This window comes from Triticum urartu, chromosome 7 (genome assembly GCF_003073215.2).
Source record: "Triticum urartu cultivar G1812 chromosome 7, Tu2.1, whole genome shotgun sequence".
NCBI lineage: Eukaryota > Viridiplantae > Streptophyta > Magnoliopsida > Poales > Poaceae > Triticum > Triticum urartu.
In genome coordinates, this window is record NC_053028.1 from 411,623,342 (window position 1) to 411,632,133 (window position 8,792).

Here is an 8,792-nt window from a genome sequence, read left to right on the forward strand (position 1 = left end):
ACCCTTTGGGGATAGGCCGTGTGGTGCATACCTTTATGGGCGCCGCACGTTTTGTTATGTGAAGTAAGTTCACTGTTTTTACTTCTTGTGGGAAGTTCTTTTGTTTCCTGGTGCTCTGCTTTTGGGGTTCGTCCTCGTCTTCGCTTGGTGTGTCGAGCCCCTTGTGTTCGGCATTGAGTCTGCCGGATTGTTTGAAAACCCAACAGTCTCTGTGGGTATGGTTAGCAGGCTTCCTGGGAGTACTGTGTATCTGACATATCCTGTCCAGGATTTTATTTAGGTTGGATGGATCGTCCCTGTTGTCCTGGGGGGGCGATTTTGCCTGATTTTGTCGTGAGCCTTTGAATCCGGCATTGACTGTCGTGCTCTTCGGACTTTTGTCCTTAGTCCAGCGATGGTCCTTGTTGCATCGCGGTTTTCCGTTTCCATCCCTAGTTTCGAACGTACTTGGGTCGCTGGGGCTGCACCTTGCCAACCAGCTGTCCTTCCCTGCACAAAAGCGGGTCATGAGGCTTGTTAGTGCGGCCATTGTTCTTGGCTTTTCTTGGCCGAGGTGTCTGGCGAGCCATTCATGTCGAACGTTGTGCCTGAAAGCTGCTAAGGCTTCGGCGTCCGGACAGTCGACTATCTGATTCTTTTTAGTGAGGAATCTATTCCAGAACTGTCGAGCTGATTCTCCGGGTTGTTGAGTTATGTGACTAAGATCGTCTGCATCCGGAGGGCGGACATAGGTCCCTTGAAAGTTTGCTCAGAAAGCATCCTCGAGCTCTTCCCAGCTTCCAATTGTGTTTTCGTGAAGGCTTTTCAGCCAATGCCGGGCTGGCCCTTTAAGCTTAAGGGGTAAATATTTTATGGCGTGGAGATCATCTCCTCTAGCCATGTGTATGTGGAGGATATAATCCTCGATCCAAACTCCAGGGTCTATTGTTCCATCATATGCCTCTATGTTTACGGGTTTGAATCCCTCTGGGAATTCATAGTCCAGGACCTCATCGGTGAAACATAGGGGGTGTGCGGCGCCCCTGTATTTGGGTGTGCCGGATTCTGATGATGGCTTCATAGTGTTGCTTACGAGAGCTTGCTTTCTTGGCCCATAAATGGACCTGACTGGGCCATGATGCGAATCCTTAAGTGGGTCGCATGCCGATTTAGGTGCGGCGCCGCTTGCCGCTTTATGGGGTCGTCTATCCGACCGTGTGGCTTTCTCATTTTTGAATACGAGGGCTCTAGGGCCTCTTCGTCGAATTCAGGAAGTAGCTTTCTTTTCGGATAGCTTTTAGTGCGGCGACTGTCGCCGTATTTATCTGCGGTATTGATTACTTTGCTCCATCTAATCCGGAGTGCATCTTCCGCTATTTTTAGCTTCCGCTTCTGCTTTTTTAGGCTGCGTGCAGTTGCAACGAGCCTCTCGTGGAGATTCTTCTGCTCCATAGGTTTATCCGGCGTGAGGTTGTCCGGAATGCCGTTTTCGTCGGAGTAGGGATGTTCGGTTTCTCTATCCGTGTTGCCCTGTTCGGACGGTTGCTCTAAGGCCTGCTCGTCGTCTACCGGCTCGTCCTGCTCTATGGCTGGGTTTTTGTCGAGGCAGGGCTTGGGTCGGCGTTTACGCCAACGCTTTGATTGCTTTTCGGGGGGTCGATCTCCCGTCCCATCCCCTTTTTCCTCGTTGTCGCTTCCTTTAGGGGTATCCACCATGTACACATCGTGAGATGAGGTGGCTGTCCAATGCCCTATGGGCGTTGGTTCGTCGATATCTCCTGCATCGTCATCCATGCTGTCGATGTCTCCGGAGTCAAAGTTGAGCACGTCGTTTGAATTGTCGACAGTGGCTACCAAGTGGGTGGTGGGTGGGCTTTGAATTTCCTCATCGTCCGCATCCCACCCTTGCTGACCGTAGTCCGGCCAGGGCTCTCCTGATAAAGAGAGAGACTTAAGAGAATTCAGGATGTCGCCAAAAGGTGAATGTTGAAAGATGTCTGCGGCGGTGAACTCCATTATCGGCGCCCAATCGGATTCGATCGGCAGGGGAGCGGGGGGTTCGGAGTCTTGGGAGGAGTCCGGATCCTCGGAGTCACGGATCATGCAGAGTGCGGGGCTAGCGTTCGGCTCGATCGCCTTTGAGATCGAAGCCCCCTAGGTGACGTCCAACCGCTCATCCTCGATTGGCGCAATAGGCTCCGAGTTAGGGGTCGGAACCGATGCGTGTGTGGCCTCCAGGACACTGTCCGGAGGCAGAGCTAGATCATGCCCCTCGAGATAGTGCGGCGCGCTTGGCCGTGGCTCGAACCCGTCGAAGATCAAGTCTTCGCGGATGTCAGCCGTGTAGTTTAAGCATCCAAACCTGACTTGATGGCCAGGGGTGTAGCTTTCGATCTGCTCCAGGTGGCCGAGCGAATTGGCCCGCAGAGCGAAGCCGCCGAAGACGAAGATCTGTCCGGGGAGGAAAGTCTCACCCTGGACCGTATCGTTGTTGATGATCAAAGGAGCCATCGGGCCCAAAGGCGACGACCCAGAGGAACTCTCAATGAAAGCACCAATGTCGGTGTCAAAACCGGCGGATCTCGGGTAGGGGGTCCCGAACTGTACGTCTAGGCCGGATGGTAACAGGAGGCAGGGAACACGATGTTTTACCCGGGTTCGGGCCCTCTTGATGGCGGTAAAACCCTACGTCCTGCTTGATTAATATTGATGATATGGGTAGTACAAGAGTAGATCTACCACGAGATGAAGGAGGCTAAACCCTAGAAGTTAGCATATGGTATGATTGTTGTATATGGAGTTGATTGCCTACGGACTACAACCCTCCGGTTTATATAGACACCGGATAGGGTTAGGGTTACATAGAGTCGGTTACAATGGTAGGAGATCTTGAATATCCGCATTGCCAAGCTTGCCTTCCACGCCAAGGAAAGTCCCATCCGGACACGGGACGAAGTCTTGAATCTTGTATCTTCATACTCCAGGAGTCCGGCTGAAGGTATAGTCCGGCTACCCGAACACACCCTAATCAAGGACTCCCTCAGCAGCCAAGCCACCCGCCTTCTCCTCGTTTTCCCCATCACACTAACCACCGAGCACCTCCTGGATCACCACACCGCTTCCTACCAGTGCCTGCTGCCCGATCCCTCCTCGCCGGAAGTCCCTCGCCGGAGCACGCCGCCGCTAGCGTCCTCGACCACCAGGCGTGCCTCTACTCCCTCTCCCCGTTCCCTTTTCCCTGAAGCCCTCTCTCCCCTTCCCTCACGGTCTCTCTCTGTCTTCAACGCAGCACCGCCTTGGGGGCTTCCTGAAGGAGCACGGCCACCACCTCGCTAGATCCGCCCGATGGCGCCGGGAATGGAGCCGCCTTGCCGGATCTGCGCCTTGCCTTGTCCCTGGTCCGGCCGTCGTCCTCATCTGGCAGAGGGCGCCGCCGTTTCCCCGTTCCAGCGCTGCTCCTTCTGCACCGAGCTGCAGGTCGACATCGCCGCCATGGAACAGCAGCTCCGCCGTCTGCCCGTTCTTCACCGGAGTGCCTTCTGCGCCTCTCCCACCGCTGCTGCACCAGCCGCTTCTCGCGCCTACCGGCCCTGCCGCAAGCCACCTTCTCTGTCTGCTGCCTCTACATCGAGTGGTGCCAGGCACCTGCGCGCGTTGACCGCATCGTCAACTCGCCCGAGCGGGTCGATCTCCTCTCCAGCCACGCGCCTAGGCCCAGTCCCCTCCCCTTCGCCGCTGACCGTGGCCCACAGCTCCAGCCGGTCTGCTGCAGCCCGCTGACTGGGCCGAGGCCCATGGGCGAGCCACCCACATCCTAGCGCCCTCCTTTTTCCTTACTTGTTGGACGAGCCAGCAGATTCGGCCCATATTGGTTTTTTTTCCCGTTCTGCGATTTTCCTAATAAACCAGTGCACTGCATATTTGCAGAAAGTACGCTCATGTTCATACATTTAATATCTCACAAACCATGCATGTTTTGCAAATAATTTATATATGTAAAATGCTTAGTTTTTCATCTAGCTTCATAATATGTCACTTTCATGCATGTTTAAAATGTTTAAAATGATGTTTGCATAAATTTTGCCCGTATGCCATGTTAAAATGCTTTATTTCATAACTAAATAACCATAACTCGGTTTGTAACAAACTTTATATGTAAATGGGGTAGAATTTTGCCTAGTTTAACATGGTGGCTTCACTTTGCATGCTTAACAACTCTAAAATTATGTATAGGGCAGAACAGTACCAAACCTAATATATGCATATGAGGATTTTCCGGAATTGTTGTTCGTTGTCTCCGGCCTCATTTAAACTTGCCTAGATAGGTAGTTTTCATTTGCTTCACCCTCTTGCCATGTTTAACAACATTTAATCTTGTTGGGTACATAAACGAGAGAGAACTAAATAAGTCATATGGTGTTTTCTTCAATATGCAACTCCGTTGCATAATGAGCTCCACTTAATTTGTAGGATTGTTTGTGCACTTTGCCATGCCATGCCTCATTAAACTGGACATGCATCATACTTGTTTGCGCATCGTGCCATGCTTATGTGGTGGTTGTTTACTATGTTGTTTGCTTTCTTTCCGGTGTACTTCGTCTCGGTAACCCGGTAACGTCGTGTTGTGAGGATTCATTCGACAACGTCCGTTTGTCTTCTTCATGGACTCGTTCTTCTTCCTTGCGGGATTTCAGGCAAGATGACCATACCCTCGAAATCACTTCTATCTTTGCTTGCTAGTTGCTTGCTCTTTTGCTATGCCTATGCTGCGATACCTACCACTTGCTTATCATGCCTCCCATATTGTTGAACCAAGCCTCTAACCCACCTTGTCCTAGCAAACCATTGTTTGGCTATGTTACCGCTTTGCCCAGCCCCTCTTATAGCGTTGTTAGTTGCAGGTGAAGATTGAAGTTTGTTCCTTGTTGGAACATGGAGATGTTGTTCCTTGTTGGAACATGTTTACTTGTTGGGATATCACAATATCTCTTATTTAATTAATGCATCTATATACTTGGTAAAGGGTGGAAGGCTCGGCCGTATGCCTAGTGTTTTGTTCCACTCTTGCCGCCGTAGTTTCCGTCATATCGGTGTTATGTTCCCGGATTTTGCGTTCCTTACGCGGTTGGGTTATAATGGGAACCCCTTGACAGTTCGCCTTGAATAAAACTCCTGCAGCAAGGCCCAACCTTGGTTTTACCATTTGCACTAACAACCTATAACCTTCCCTTGGGTTTTCGCGAGCTCGAGGGTCATCTTTATTTTAAACCCCCCCCCCGGGCCAGTGCTCCTCTGAGTGTTGGTCCGAAACGGGTAGCCTGCGGGCCACCTCGGGGCAACTCAAGGGTTGGTTTTACTCGTAGCTTGACCTATCCGGTGTGCCCTGAGAACTAGATATGTGCAGCTCCTATCGGGATTTGTCGGCGCATCGGGCGGCTTTGCTGGTCTTGTTTTACCATTGTCGAAATGTCTTGTAACCGAGATTCCGAGTCTGATCGGGTCTTCCCGCTAGAAGGAATATCCTTCATTGACCGTGAGAGCTTGTGATGGGCTAAGTTGGGACACCCCTGCAGGGATTTGAACTTTCGAAAGCCGTGCCCGTGGTTATGGGCAGATGGGAATTTGTTAATGTCCGGTTGTAGAAAACCTGAAGTTGACCTTAATTAAAATACATCAACCGCGTGTGTAACCGTGATGGTCTCTTTCTGGCGGAGTCCGGGAAGTGAACACGGTGTTGGAGTTATGCTTGACGTAGGTTGTTCTAGGATCACTTCTTGATCATAGTTTCTCGACCGTGCTTTTGCCTTCTCTTCTCGCTCTCTTTTGCAAATATGTTAGCCACCAAATATGCTAGTCGCTTGCTGCAGCTCCACCTCATACCTTTTCCCTACCTATAAGCTTAAATAGTCTTGATCGCGAGGGTGCGAGATTGCTGAGTCCCCGTGACTCACAGATACTTCCAAAACCAGCTTGCAGGTGGCGTTGAACCATGCAGATGACACAACCAAGCTAAGGAGGAGCTCGATGAAGATCTTGTCCTTTGTGTAGTTCCGCTTCCAGTTGATCAGTAGTGGAGCCCAGTCGGGACGATCGGGGATCTGTGTAGCATTTGGGGTAGTCTTCTTTTATTTTGGTTCCGTAGTCGGACCTTGATTGTATTTGGATGTTGTAATGCTTTATTCATGTAATTGTGTGAAGTGGCAAGGGTAAGCCAACTATGTATCTCTTTCCCTTATGTATTACATGGGTTGTGTGAAGATTACCTCACTTGCGACATTGCTTTCAATGCGGTTATGCCTCTAAGTCGTGCTCCGGCACGTGGGAGATATAGCCGCATCGCGGGCGTTACAAGTTGGTAATCAGAGCCTTTCCCGACCTTAGGAGCCCCCTGCTTGATCGAATCGCTGGTGTTGTTGAGTCTAGAAAAATGTTTTGAGTCATTTAGGAATTATATATCGGAGAGTTAGGCTTTCTTTTTACTCCTCAGTCCCTTCATCGCTCTGGTGAGGCATCCTGACGTAGAGTTTTGACTCTTCTCTTCTCAAATTTCACTAAAAAAAATTTAGGATCACGCGGGTATCTTGGAATCGTTCCGATGGTTTTGTGACGAGAACATTGTTCTTGGTGCCTCCTGTCATTTAGGGGTTGTGGCAGTGTCTCGGGGAGTTAGGCTCCGAGGTGTTGTCGTCACAATTTTATCGTTGTAGTTCTGGAATACCTGAGTTTAGTTTCGCCGACATCGAAAATCTCTTTTATGTAGTTGTTGGTGAGATAACCTCGACGCCACCTAGTACTGGGGCGGGAGTTTGGGAGTATTGCCATAACTCGTATAACGGATGCTTTTCGAAGGTTGAGGTAGATGATTTCCGAAGGTTTCTTGGTTATGTGTTGAAGGATGGATACAGCTGGATGTAGGATTTGCTAGTTTGGGTGAGATATTATGCTTCCCCTGTATCCCCAACACCTGATTGCATAACCGGAAAATTTTGGGAGTTTATAAGTGGGAATTCAAGTAGCTCTTAGGATATCTTTCTGACAGAGGTATCATATGAAATTGGGGTTCGACGTCTAGTGGTCCGCCTATCCACGGTTGGTTTTACAGTGGTCTCGTTGTGTCTTAAAGTGTCCTTGGCTATGCCGACTCGGGGACGCTTCGTATGTCATGTGCACTGCCTTGTACATGATGGTGTTGTACGATCGAGCCCGTGTAGGCCCCACCACGAAAACTTCGGACGAAATCTCTATCATATGTTTGTTCTGGCTTATTCTGCAAGCCAATCCTTGTTTTGAGTTGTGGTATTCGAGTTGCTTCAATGTCAAGTGTTGATTCCATACCTTCCCCAAATGGTGTTCTCATACTTCTTTGTGGATGCCAATCCCTCATGATAATCGAGATTGTCATGTCAATCCTTTTCAACCGGCGTGTTTTCTCTTCAAGTGGTTCCGATCTTTTCAACATCAACAAGATCAATTATCAGTTCTTCTCAACGGTGTTTGTTTCATCCGTCTCCAAGTTTCCTTTGTTTTTCCCACCCTCCCACCATTGTTTCTTTAAGGACTAAGATTTCTTTATCAAGTATCTATCTTATGATTATGAAGTCTCTCCATTCTTTTCCGTCAATGTCCTTACCCGGCGGTTCTCATGAAGATGCTCTTCTCCGGTGGATTCAATTCAAGTTTTCTGTGTTGATCACATCCTTTCCTCGTTTTAAATGTCTTCTCTTGCCGGCGTACATCTCAATCATTCCCCGTTTGCTATTCAATTGTTCCGGAGTGCTGAAGATATCTCGAAGATTCGTGCTTCCACTCTGCATTCGTTCAAACTCTTTCGAGGATGTTATCTCTTTCAAGTCATTTAATTCAACCAGCGTATTCCTCTCATTTAAATCATTTCAACGGTGTTTCTTTTGAGTGGGCCCTAACCCACAGGTCTATTCCAGGTTCTTACCTGACTCTTCTAATTCTCCCGGAGATATCCGTAAAATTCTTTTTGAAGTTTGACTTAAAAATGAACTGTCATCAGTCAAATGTTTTTCTCCAAGATCTTTCGCATTATTTCCATCGTTGGCTCAACCTTTCTAATTTCCATTCCGGAGTGCCTCAACAATTCTTGATGGTGTTTCTCTTCGTCATTCTCAGATTTTGAAGACCGAAGAAGAATTTTCCTCCATATCTTATCCGTCCTCTCAAAGCTTCGTGGTTCTAGTTCGGGGCCATCCTCTCATAATTGTTTTTGATAGTGAGAATTCTTTTCATCCTCCGGAGAAATTCAAGAGTGTTCTCAGTTTGTTATCCGGAGTCGATCAGTTCAGGTTTATTCATTCTCAGCTTTCAGTTATCATTCTCCAATCTTACCGGTGCATCGATCAAATATCCTCTAATCAGTGCATGATCTCTTCATTCTCTCATATATAAATTCTCTCAAGCATCTTCATTCATTTGCTAATTCTTCTCGGTGTTTTATTTATCTTCTCTCCGTTCATTTTAGTTTCTTACGGTGGCTCGTTCAAGATTTCTTTTCCTTATCAATTTACTCGTTATTTCAATTCTACCGGTGGTTCGTTGAAGACCTTCCCAAGTTTGACGCTATATCTATCTTAATCCTTTCTACGGGAATAAGTGGTATGCCAATTCCGTTGCTTGCCATCAATTTAAGTGATGAGGGATACACATAATGTAATTCTTACTCTTGTTTCTTCCAGGTGATTAATTCTTTATTCCGGAGGTTCATCATATCACATTCTAAGTTCGCGATGCTTCATCTTTCTTTTCCAGAGTTCCTAGATTTTCCGCATTATCTCGTCGCGAAGATC